The sequence below is a fragment of the Ziziphus jujuba genome, chromosome 5 (genome assembly GCF_031755915.1).
Source record: "Ziziphus jujuba cultivar Dongzao chromosome 5, ASM3175591v1".
NCBI lineage: Eukaryota > Viridiplantae > Streptophyta > Magnoliopsida > Rosales > Rhamnaceae > Ziziphus > Ziziphus jujuba.
Genome location: NC_083383.1, coordinates 32045994 through 32059554, shown reverse-complemented (window position 1 = coordinate 32059554; position 13561 = coordinate 32045994).

Here is a 13561-nt window from a genome sequence, read left to right as displayed (position 1 = left end):
ATGCTAATCATCTCAGTGAGCGACCCTACTACTATACCATATAATATCACAGTAATAAGTATATAAATAATAATTATTTGGAAATAATATTTTCTCTCAAAACCCTTACAATTCTCTCAGTTGGAAAGGTTCCCCTTTTAAAACCTTTTCACAAAACCCTTTATTCATATTCCTCGAAAACCAAGACATCAATTAAATACCAGAAGCGGTAACAATTATATTTTTAATTCCAATTCAGTTTCCAAACATTTTATTTTTAAAACACAGTTCTGAAAATCATTTGATGCACCCACTATATACCAGTGGCGCCAACAGTACCCAGCGTCCCAAGGTACCGCCAGACAGGAGGTTATAGAGAGAAACCGGCATACGGTCGCGTGGCGTCCCACAGCGCCGCTGCTAACCTGGTGTCCCGGCCAAAGGGGGGTGGCCGCCCTCTCCGATGGCATCCACAGGACACCCTCATAATATCAACCGCGCGCTACTCACACCCACCTGCGCGCTAATCACAACCGTGTGCACACTAACCATATCACATATACCATATCACATAATCAGAACACCAGTACGTGCACGGTGCATCTAAAAATTATAAAATCCATAAATTTAAATCATAAAACAAATTTCACATTTTTCATAAGCATAGCGGGCATAATCCATCCGCTTGAACCGGGAAATTCTCCACAATTTCCTTATAATCCATACCATAAATTCCATGATTTTCAAATCCACCAACTCCCAAATCCATCAATTCAAATATCCACATTTTTTCCAAGCATAAATAATTTCTCGAAATATCAAAATCAAATCTCATAATATTCCATGGGCATATTTTATAAAAATTGAAATCACCAACATAACCAAATATTTTCCTTGAAAATCAAATCATGCCCAATTTACTATTAAAACCACACCAATTTCAAAATCCTCAAAACCATAAAATAATTTCACATGGCATAAATTTGTAAAATGCACATTTTCTTAAATCCAATAATTTCACAATTAATTCCACAATATTCCAAATAAATATTTGGCACATAGAAATTAAATTCCAAATATTTAAATCACACATAATATATCCACCAATTAAATTCCCAAAATTAATTCGAAGGTGGGTCACTCACCTGGAGCACGCAATTAACCCATGATCCACTACGGGATCAATTCTACTACTCACCGGTGCTCCTAGAACAAAATTCACAGACAGTCAAATAAATTAATATTTTATTCGGGTAAATAATACCCGGTACCCGGGGGGTCAAAACACAAACGATATCTAGAATTTACGAGTTATATACCGAATCGAAGCTCGAGTGATGCTAATCACAGATCCGGTCTTAATTTTCGATGATCGTACCCGACGGGGTTTGAATTTCGTCGGGAAGCTTTTCGGGTTTCGGCTCCGCAATTCTCCCAAACCGTCGCGAATTGGCGGAAACGGAAGTCGGATTTGGGTTCAGGAGGTCGAACACTGCGGACTGGAGCTGGCCGGAATTTTCGGGTACTCGCCGGAACAGTAATTTCCGGCGGGCCGCCACGTCACCGGCAACCGTCGCCGGAACAGTATTTTCCGACGGTGGCCGTTTGCTGTGAAATTTTGCCGATTTGTAGATCGTGAGGAGAGCAATCCAACGGGACCGACGGTGAGCAAAACGGAGGTCGGACGGCGGAGAAATCACCGTTTGAAGATTTTCGACCCCTCGCCGGAAAACGCTCCGATCCCGGCGCGTCGGTGGTCCGATGGCCGTGATTTTTGGTGGGTAGGCCGGACTTGAGGAGAGGATGCTGGGTGTATGGCGCGTGTACTGTATATCGGCCGGAATAGTGCCGATTCGCGGTGGCCGGCGGTGGAGGGGAAAAATCGCCGCCAAACTTCGGACGTCCGATCCGGGCGCGTCCGGCGGCCGTTCGCCGTGAAATTTGGAGGTTTTGCCGGAAATGAGGTGGGCAAGCTTTCTGTCCGGCGCGTGTACAGTAACTCGGCCGGAACAGTGGCAAAATCCGGTGGCCGGCGGTGGCTCTCTCTCTCTCTCTTTCTCTCTCCTCTCTCTCTTTCTCTCTCTTCTCTCTCTTTCTCTCTCTTCCCCGAGAGTTTTTCAAAATTAAAACCCTGCGTGACACTGTTCATGCCACGTGGACCAATCAGAAACTGACACGTGGCGTTTCACTGTTCACGACCCAAAAACATTAAAATAATACGGTATCCGGTAAACTTCAAATGTCCATAACTTTTTAACCGGATGTCCGATTTAAGCGTGCCGCTAGTCTATGAACTCGTATCGACGAGTACTTTACAACCATACAAGAGTCAACTCACAATTACATCACAAGAAAAAGTCAACTCCCGGAACCTTTTAGACAGTTTACACTTCAACTTGTTTTGCCCATAACTTTCAAACCGTAGCTCCGTTTTCGACGTGCTACTAGTCTACGAACTCAGGGCGTCATGCACTTCGCCACGGTACCCTGGTCAACTCGAAATTCCCACCGAGTCAAAAAGTCAACTTTTGACCCCTTTGGTCAACGGTCAACGGTCAACCTCGGTCAACGTGCACGGATTCCGGTGCGATTCGGGACGGGGTGTTACAGCCTTCCCCCGTTACAAAAATTTCGTCCTCGAAATTTCCGCACGTCACTGGAACAGATACGGGTACTGCTCACGCATCTGTGCTTCGGGTTCCCACGTTGCTTCCTCGACTAAGTGGTTCCTTGCCAACCAATCCATGCCCAACACTACTTCAAGTCCGGATAGATCCAACAGGATCAGGTCTGCTTCCATCCCTTGATCTGTGAAATCGTCGGGCGTAGTCCTGGCTCCCTGCTGCGTCATAGCAAACACCCGGCCTTGACTTGTCTGCTGGGTTCTCCTTCCTCTACCTCGACTCGATCCTGCAGACGGCTGTACTGATCCCGAAGAAACTCCTACTGGCTGACTCCCCTGGGAACTCTATCCTGGAAATACCCTTGTATGCTGTGTCCGTCGACCTGCTTCTAGCACACTGCCACTACCATAAGGGCAATCCCTCCTTATGTGACCTGGCTGCCCACACCGAAAGCATAAACCATCCATCTGACACTGCCCCGAATGATTCCCCCTACAAAGTGGACAAATCCGCGGAGAACCAATGCGTGACTGCTGGTACGAGCTTGTATCCACACTGATCGAATGGCGAGCTGGCTGGGGCATACGATAACTATCTCTCCTCTGGAATCTGCCTCGTGGGCTTAACCCATCATTGTCTGAGCCTGAACTATGGCTTCTTTTAGTTGCCCCCTGTTGAGGTACTCCGCTATACGAACCTTCGAATGATCTGCGCCTCGAGGGTCTGTGTATCTCCTCCTGTCTCTCTAGCTCGAGCGCTGCATCCCTGGCGGACTGATAGGTGGGATGTACTGATCCAGAAAGGGTGTAGCCGATGCTCTCTTTCAATCCGTCTATGAACCTCACCTTCTTCGTGTGATCGTCGGGAATTAGGTGCATGTAGAATTCTGATAGTTCTCGGAATCTCCTCTTGTACTCTGTCACTGTCATGTTCCCCTGTCGTAGTTCTTCGAACTCTCTCCTTCTTGCTTCACGGTAGGCAGGAGGACAAAACTCAGTAGAGAAGGCCATCTTGAACTGATCCCACGTATGCCTTGCACGAACAACTGGGCTAACTTCTCGGGTGAAAAACGTTCTCGCACCGGTAGGAAGTGTGCCGACTTGGTGAGACGATCAATGATTACCCAAATGCCGTCGTACCTTCTAGGTGTGGAAGGAAGCTTGAATACGAAGTCCATGTTGAGTTCTTCCCACTTCCACACGGGAATCGGTAAAGGTTGGAGTAGTCCCGAAGGCTTCTGTCTTTCTGCTTTCACTTGTTGACAAATCAAACACTTTGATACGAAGTCTGCCACTTCTCTCTTCATACCAATCCACCAATAATACTTAACAAGCGTCCGATACATCTTGGTACTCCCAGGATGCATCGCATACATCGAGCTGTGCGCCTCCTCTAAAATCGTCCTGGAATATCCGGAACACAAAGTCGTCCTTTATACACGAGGGCTCCATCCCTCCTTATGGAAAATTCCGGATCAAGACCTTCTTGTACCTTGCCCTTAATTGTCCTCAACTTAGGATCTTCCATTTGGGTCTCTACTATACGATCCACCAACACCGGTCGTACCTGGAAGCTAGCCATGAGAACTCCTGAAGGATGCATATGCATTAACACCCCCATCTTCTTCAACTCCACCATGAGAGGTAGTTGGATGACTTGGATGTGAGCAAGGGATCCAGTAGCCTTCCCACTCAAAGCATCTGCCACTACATTCGCCTAATAGTGACTTTAACTTCCCTCTTGTGCAACTTTCCTTCTCATGCCCACTAATTAAGGATAGTCAAATTGGTCCACGAGAACACGATCTACAAGTCTTGGTCATAGTCGAACGCTAACCATAAGGTGCTTCTAAAGCATGCATCCTTAAACCAACAACCAACTCTCGTGACTCGATCAGCACTTTAAAAGGTTAGATTAGAACTTAAGTCTAATTTCCTCAAATACTGGTATCACCAAGTTAAGGTTGAGATTAATTCACTTATCTTCGATTACCCTCCTAGTACTTACAATTATAAAACCCTTGCTCCTCATTGATTAACCAATAGTCTTAACCTCGACAAACATCAATCTTTCTTTTAACTAAATTCATCAAGGTCATGAATAAAATTCTCAACATCCAAATATCATTCTTGAAAACCCTAAGTTTCCCTTATTTCAAATAAATTCCATGAATCCACACCTCAAGCAATAAAAAATTTAAATCTTAATTCTAGCATCACCACCAATACTATGAACAAATCACTAGATCCTTAACCCAATTAAGTATTCCACACTTCTTAAATTCTAACTCCGTCCCAAAAATCATACTCCTTATCATTGTAAATTATCACCAACAATATCAACCACCTTGAATCGATAAAGCACCACCAATACGAACCTTAAATCTCCAAGGAAATAAGATATCAAGATCTTAGCTTCTAGAATGAAAAATAACCATGCTTAAACATCCAACCATGCCTAAGGAATCATCCTCATCTCATTAACCTCATCAACCACCAAGTAGAACTTTAGTCGCTATCCGGATCTTGCTTGATTCTCTAAACGCTGTCGTACCTTCTCTTTGTGAATGATAGTTTAAGCACGAAATCCATATTTACATCTCCCTACTTTTACTTATCGGTGACCTAAGTACCTTTATTCGGATCTTGCAACTTCCTTTATCGTGCCAAACCACCATGTCATCCAGTGAGCATTCCATACGTCTTGGTACCCTTGGGGTGTATCGCATACATTGAATCACGTGCTTCCTTTAGGATCTCCTTTTTGAACTCAACGATACCCTACTTTGGATTCTTAATTGGCGATACTTAACCTTAAGTCGCTTTTGGAAAAACCATAACATAAAACAAATAATAAAATATATTTTTCAAATATACCTAACTTGCATAGGCAATTGTTAAAACTCCACATTGAAATTCATATCTTAAAATCCATAGCATAAAATAAAATATGCACGCTTGTAATGGAGGTACGTACAACACCTTCTACATGTTACGTAATCCATGATTCCAACTGTCGCCGACACTCTGCTACCAATACAAACCAGGGTGGTTGCCTATATTGGCCGTCCAATTCCCCGGGCTCGTAGGCAACATGATCATGGGGCTAGCTCTACATGGACCACATTGGTTCGCCGCCTCCATATGGTGCAGTATAATATCAAACAATATAACATACAGATACATGTATGAACACAAACCAAAAATACTTGAATAAAACACCTTTAATTTCAAATACCACTTTGAAAAGTATTTAATTTTGATAATCGATCGGAAATATATTTTTGACGCCTTGAAATCGATCGATCGACACACATCCTTAGACAATCATCTTTCTCCTCCATGAACGAAACGGATACCATTCACGATGATAAGCTTGACCTTCAAAAAGAAAAGGCATCCTCGACCATCGACTAGGCCATAGGAATTTCCTGTTAGGCTAGATGATCCTAATTGACACCCTCGAAGATTAGAGTTATTCAAACTCGGGCAACGAATTTACTTCGAGACAAACAGAAAGAAAGCTTTCACACGGGTAAAACGAGAGACTAGACATGGATGGGACACACAACAATGCACAGTCCCTTCGGAATACTAGAACCTAGAGCTCTGATACCAACTGTCAGGACCCGTCCAGAATTCCTCCCCGGAACCCTAGACAAGCCCTGATCCCAGGGAAATACCACCGAACCTTCCAACGGAAAATCCGGCAGCACCTCCCCTAAGGGATTTACTTACCATAAATTTACCTGCACTGAAAACACACTTCAAAAATATCCCCTTATTCCTCCTACAATACTACAAATTGGTTCCACAATTTTCAGCACTTCGAAATAAATACAGTAATCCAGTACATAATAAATACAACAAGAATGAAAGAAATAGTACAACTGCAATAAAGAAGAACAGGGTACTTCACGAAGTAAAACAGCGATGAAGATCAAGTCCGCTCTGGATGAACACCGACAACCTGGTACCTAGAGGAACGGAATTTAAGAGTGTGAGATGCTAATCATCTCAGTGAGCGACCCTACTACTATACCATATAATATCACAGTAATAAGTATATAAATAATAATTATTTGGAAATAATATTTTCTCTCAAAACCCTTACAATTCTCTCAGTTGGAAAGGTTCCCCTTTTAAAACCTTTTCACAAAACCCTTTATTCATATTCCTCGAAAACCAAGACATCAATTAAATACCAGAAGCGGTAACAATTATATTTTTAATTCCAATTCAGTTTCCAAACATTTTATTTTTAAAACACAGTTCTGAAAATCATTTGATGCACCCACTATATACCAGTGGCGCCAACAGTACCCAGCGTCCCAAGGTACCGCCAGACAGGAGGTTATAGAGAGAAACCGGCATACGGTCGCGTGGCGTCCCACAGCGCCGCTGCTAACCTGGTGTCCCGGCCAAAGGGGGGTGGCCGCCCTCTCCGATGGCATCCACAGGACACCCTCATAATATCAACCGCGCGCTACTCACACCCACCTGCGCGCTAATCACAACCGTGTGCACACTAACCATATCACATATACCATATCACATAATCAGAACACCAGTACGTGCACGGTGCATCTAAAAATTATAAAATCCATAAATTTAAATCATAAAACAAATTTCACATTTTTCATAAGCATAGCGGGCATAATCCATCCGCTTGAACCGGGAAATTCTCCACAATTTCCTTATAATCCATACCATAAATTCCATGATTTTCAAATCCACCAACTCCCAAATCCATCAATTCAAATATCCACATTTTTTCCAAGCATAAATAATTTCTCGAAATATCAAAATCAAATCTCATAATATTCCATGGGCATATTTTATAAAAATTGAAATCACCAACATAACCAAATATTTTCCTTGAAAATCAAATCATGCCCAATTTACTATTAAAACCACACCAATTTCAAAATCCTCAAAACCATAAAATAATTTCACATGGCATAAATTTGTAAAATGCACATTTTCTTAAATCCAATAATTTCACAATTAATTCCACAATATTCCAAATAAATATTTGGCACATAGAAATTAAATTCCAAATATTTAAATCACACATAATATATCCACCAATTAAATTCCCAAAATTAATTCGAAGGTGGGTCACTCACCTGGAGCACGCAATTAACCCATGATCCACTACGGGATCAATTCTACTACTCACCGGTGCTCCTAGAACAAAATTCACAGACAGTCAAATAAATTAATATTTTATTCGGGTAAATAATACCCGGTACCCGGGGGGTCAAAACACAAACGATATCTAGAATTTACGAGTTATATACCGAATCGAAGCTCGAGTGATGCTAATCACAGATCCGGTCTTAATTTTCGATGATCGTACCCGACGGGGTTTGAATTTCGTCGGGAAGCTTTTCGGGTTTCGGCTCCGCAATTCTCCCAAACCGTCGCGAATTGGCGGAAACGGAAGTCGGATTTGGGTTCAGGAGGTCGAACACTGCGGACTGGAGCTGGCCGGAATTTTCGGGTACTCGCCGGAACAGTAATTTCCGGCGGGCCGCCACGTCACCGGCAACCGTCGCCGGAACAGTATTTTCCGACGGTGGCCGTTTGCTGTGAAATTTTGCCGATTTGTAGATCGTGAGGAGAGCAATCCAACGGGACCGACGGTGAGCAAAACGGAGGTCGGACGGCGGAGAAATCACCGTTTGAAGATTTTCGACCCCTCGCCGGAAAACGCTCCGATCCCGGCGCGTCGGTGGTCCGATGGCCGTGATTTTTGGTGGGTAGGCCGGACTTGAGGAGAGGATGCTGGGTGTATGGCGCGTGTACTGTATATCGGCCGGAATAGTGCCGATTCGCGGTGGCCGGCGGTGGAGGGGAAAAATCGCCGCCAAACTTCGGACGTCCGATCCGGGCGCGTCCGGCGGCCGTTCGCCGTGAAATTTGGAGGTTTTGCCGGAAATGAGGTGGGCAAGCTTTCTGTCCGGCGCGTGTACAGTAACTCGGCCGGAACAGTGGCAAAATCCGGTGGCCGGCGGTGGCTCTCTCTCTCTCTCTTTCTCTCTCTTCTCTCTCTTTCTCTCTCTTCCCCGAGAGTTTTTCAAAATTAAAACCCTGCGTGACACTGTTCATGCCACGTGGACCAATCAGAAACTGACACGTGGCGTTTCACTGTTCACGACCCAAAAACATTAAAATAATACGGTATCCGGTAAACTTCAAACGTCCATAACTTTTTAACCGGATGTCCGATTTAAGCGTGCCGCTAGTCTATGAACTCGTATCGACGAGTACTTTACAACCATACAAGAGTCAACTCACAATTACATCACAAGAAAAAGTCAACTCCCGGAACCTTTTAGACAGTTTACACTTCAACTTGTTTTGCCCATAACTTTCAAACCGTAGCTCCGTTTTCGACGTGCTACTAGTCTACGAACTCAGGGCGTCATGCACTTCGCCACGGTACCCTGGTCAACTCGAAATTCCCACCGAGTCAAAAAGTCAACTTTTGACCCCTTTGGTCAACGGTCAACGGTCAACCTCGGTCAACGTGCACGGATTCCGGTGCGATTCGGGACGGGGTGTTACAGCCTTCCCCCGTTACAAAAATTTCGTCCTCGAAATTTCCGCACGTCACTGGAACAGATACGGGTACTGCTCACGCATCTGTGCTTCGGGTTCCCACGTTGCTTCCTCGACTAAGTGGTTCCTTGCCAACCAATCCATGCCCAACACTACTTCAAGTCCGGATAGATCCAACAGGATCAGGTCTGCTTCCATCCCTTGATCTGTGAAATCGTCGGGCGTAGTCCTGGCTCCCTGCTGCGTCATAGCAAACACCCGGCCTTGACTTGTCTGCTGGGTTCTCCTTCCTCTACCTCGACTCGATCCTGCAGACGGCTGTACTGATCCCGAAGAAACTCCTACTGGCTGACTCCCCTGGGAACTCTATCCTGGAAATACCCTTGTATGCTGTGTCCGTCGACCTGCTTCTAGCACACTGCCACTACCATAAGGGCAATCCCTCCTTATGTGACCTGGCTGCCCACACCGAAAGCATAAACCATCCATCTGACACTGCCCCGAATGATTCCCCCTACAAAGTGGACAAATCCGCGGAGAACCAATGCGTGACTGCTGGTACGAGCTTGTATCCACACTGATCGAATGGCGAGCTGGCTGGGGCATACGATAACTATCTCTCCTCTGGAATCTGCCTCGTGGGCTTAACCCATCATTGTCTGAGCCTGAACTATGGCTTCTTTTAGTTGCCCCCTGTTGAGGTACTCCGCTATACGAACCTTCGAATGATCTGCGCCTCGAGGGTCTGTGTATCTCCTCCTGTCTCTCTAGCTCGAGCGCTGCATCCCTGGCGGACTGATAGGTGGGATGTACTGATCCAGAAAGGGTGTAGCCGATGCTCTCTTTCAATCCGTCTATGAACCTCACCTTCTTCGTGTGATCGTCGGGAATTAGGTGCATGTAGAATTCTGATAGTTCTCGGAATCTCCTCTTGTACTCTGTCACTGTCATGTTCCCCTGTCGTAGTTCTTCGAACTCTCTCCTTCTTGCTTCACGGTAGGCAGGAGGACAAAACTCAGTAGAGAAGGCCATCTTGAACTGATCCCACGTATGCCTTGCACGAACAACTGGGCTAACTTCTCGGGTGAAAAACGTTCTCGCACCGGTAGGAAGTGTGCCGACTTGGTGAGACGATCAATGATTACCCAAATGCCGTCGTACCTTCTAGGTGTGGAAGGAAGCTTGAATACGAAGTCCATGTTGAGTTCTTCCCACTTCCACACGGGAATCGGTAAAGGTTGGAGTAGTCCCGAAGGCTTCTGTCTTTCTGCTTTCACTTGTTGACAAATCAAACACTTTGATACGAAGTCTGCCACTTCTCTCTTCATACCAATCCACCAATAATACTTAACAAGCGTCCGATACATCTTGGTACTCCCAGGATGCATCGCATACATCGAGCTGTGCGCCTCCTCTAAAATCGTCCTGGAATATCCGGAACACAAAGTCGTCCTTTATACACGAGGGCTCCATCCCTCCTTATGGAAAATTCCGGATCAAGACCTTCTTGTACCTTGCCCTTAATTGTCCTCAACTTAGGATCTTCCATTTGGGTCTCTACTATACGATCCACCAACACCGGTCGTACCTGGAAGCTAGCCATGAGAACTCCTGAAGGATGCATATGCATTAACACCCCCATCTTCTTCAACTCCACCATGAGAGGTAGTTGGATGACTTGGATGTGAGCAAGGGATCCAGTAGCCTTCCCACTCAAAGCATCTGCCACTACATTCGCCTAATAGTGACTTTAACTTCCCTCTTGTGCAACTTTCCTTCTCATGCCCACTAATTAAGGATAGTCAAATTGGTCCACGAGAACACGATCTACAAGTCTTGGTCATAGTCGAACGCTAACCATAAGGTGCTTCTAAAGCATGCATCCTTAAACCAACAACCAACTCTCGTGACTCGATCAGCACTTTAAAAGGTTAGATTAGAACTTAAGTCTAATTTCCTCAAATACTGGTATCACCAAGTTAAGGTTGAGATTAATTCACTTATCTTCGATTACCCTCCTAGTACTTACAATTATAAAACCCTTGCTCCTCATTGATTAACCAATAGTCTTAACCTCGACAAACATCAATCTTTCTTTTAACTAAATTCATCAAGGTCATGAATAAAATTCTCAACATCCAAATATCATTCTTGAAAACCCTAAGTTTCCCTTATTTCAAATAAATTCCATGAATCCACACCTCAAGCAATAAGAAATTTAAATCTTAATTCTAGCATCACCACCAATACTATGAACAAATCACTAGATCCTTAACCCAATTAAGTATTCCACACTTCTTAAATTCTAACTCCGTCCCAAAAATCATACTCCTTATCATTGTAAATTATCACCAACAATATCAACCACCTTGAATCGATAAAGCACCACCAATACGAACCTTAAATCTCCAAGGAAATAAGATATCAAGATCTTAGCTTCTAGAATGAAAAATAACCATGCTTAAACATCCAACCATGCCTAAGGAATCATCCTCATCTCATTAACCTCATCAACCACCAAGTAGAACTTTAGTCGCTATCCGGATCTTGCTTGATTCTCTAAACGCTGTCGTACCTTCTCTTTGTGAATGATAGTTTAAGCACGAAATCCATATTTACATCTCCCTACTTTTACTTATCGGTGACCTAAGTACCTTTATTCGGATCTTGCAACTTCCTTTATCGTGCCAAACCACCATGTCATCCAGTGAGCATTCCATACGTCTTGGTACCCTTGGGGTGTATCGCATACATTGAATCACGTGCTTCCTTTAGGATCTCCTTTTTGAACTCAACGATACCCTACTTTGGATTCTTAATTGGCGATACTTAACCTTAAGTCGCTTTTGGAAAAACCATAACATAAAACAAATAATAAAATATATTTTTCAAATATACCTAACTTGCATAGGCAATTGTTAAAACTCCACATTGAAATTCATATCTTAAAATCCATAGCATAAAATAAAATATGCACGCTTGTAATGGAGGTACGTACAACACCTTCTACATGTTACGTAATCCATGATTCCAACTGTCGCCGACACTCTGCTACCAATACAAACCAGGGTGGTTGCCTATATTGGCCGTCCAATTCCCCGGGCTCGTAGGCAACATGATCATGGGGCTAGCTCTACATGGACCACATTGGTTCGCCGCCTCCATATGGTGCAGTATAATATCAAACAATATAACATACAGATACATGTATGAACACAAACCAAAAATACTTGAATAAAACACCTTTAATTTCAAATACCACTTTGAAAAGTATTTAATTTTGATAATCGATCGGAAATATATTTTTGACGCCTTGAAATCGATCGATCGACACACATCCTTAGACAATCATCTTTCTCCTCCATGAACGAAACGGATACCATTCACGATGATAAGCTTGACCTTCAAAAAGAAAAGGCATCCTCGACCATCGACTAGGCCATAGGAATTTCCTGTTAGGCTAGATGATCCTAATTGACACCCTCGAAGATTAGAGTTATTCAAACTCGGGCAACGAATTTACTTCGAGACAAACAGAAAGAAAGCTTTCACACGGGTAAAACGAGAGACTAGACATGGATGGGACACACAACAATGCACAGTCCCTTCGGAATACTAGAACCTAGAGCTCTGATACCAACTGTCAGGACCCGTCCAGAATTCCTCCCCGGAACCCTAGACAAGCCCTGATCCCAGGGAAATACCACCGAACCTTCCAACGGAAAATCCGGCAGCACCTCCCCTAAGGGATTTACTTACCATAAATTTACCTGCACTGAAAACACACTTCAAAAATATCCCCTTATTCCTCCTACAATACTACAAATTGGTTCCACAATTTTCAGCACTTCGAAATAAATACAGTAATCCAGTACATAATAAATACAACAAGAATGAAAGAAATAGTACAACTGCAATAAAGAAGAACAGGGTACTTCACGAAGTAAAACAGCGATGAAGATCAAGTCCGCTCTGGATGAACACCGACAACCTGGTACCTAGAGGAACGGAATTTAAGAGTGTGAGATGCTAATCATCTCAGTGAGCGACCCTACTACTATACCATATAATATCACAGTAATAAGTATATAAATAATAATTATTTGGAAATAATATTTTCTCTCAAAACCCTTACAATTCTCTCAGTTGGAAAGGTTCCCCTTTTAAAACCTTTTCACAAAACCCTTTATTCATATTCCTCGAAAACCAAGACATCAATTAAATACCAGAAGCGGTAACAATTATATTTTTAATTCCAATTCAGTTTCCAAACATTTTATTTTTAAAACACAGTTCTGAAAATCATTTGATGCACCCACTATATACCAGTGGCGCCAACAGTACCCAGCGTCCCAAGGTACCGCCAGACAGGAGGTTATAGAGAGAAACCGG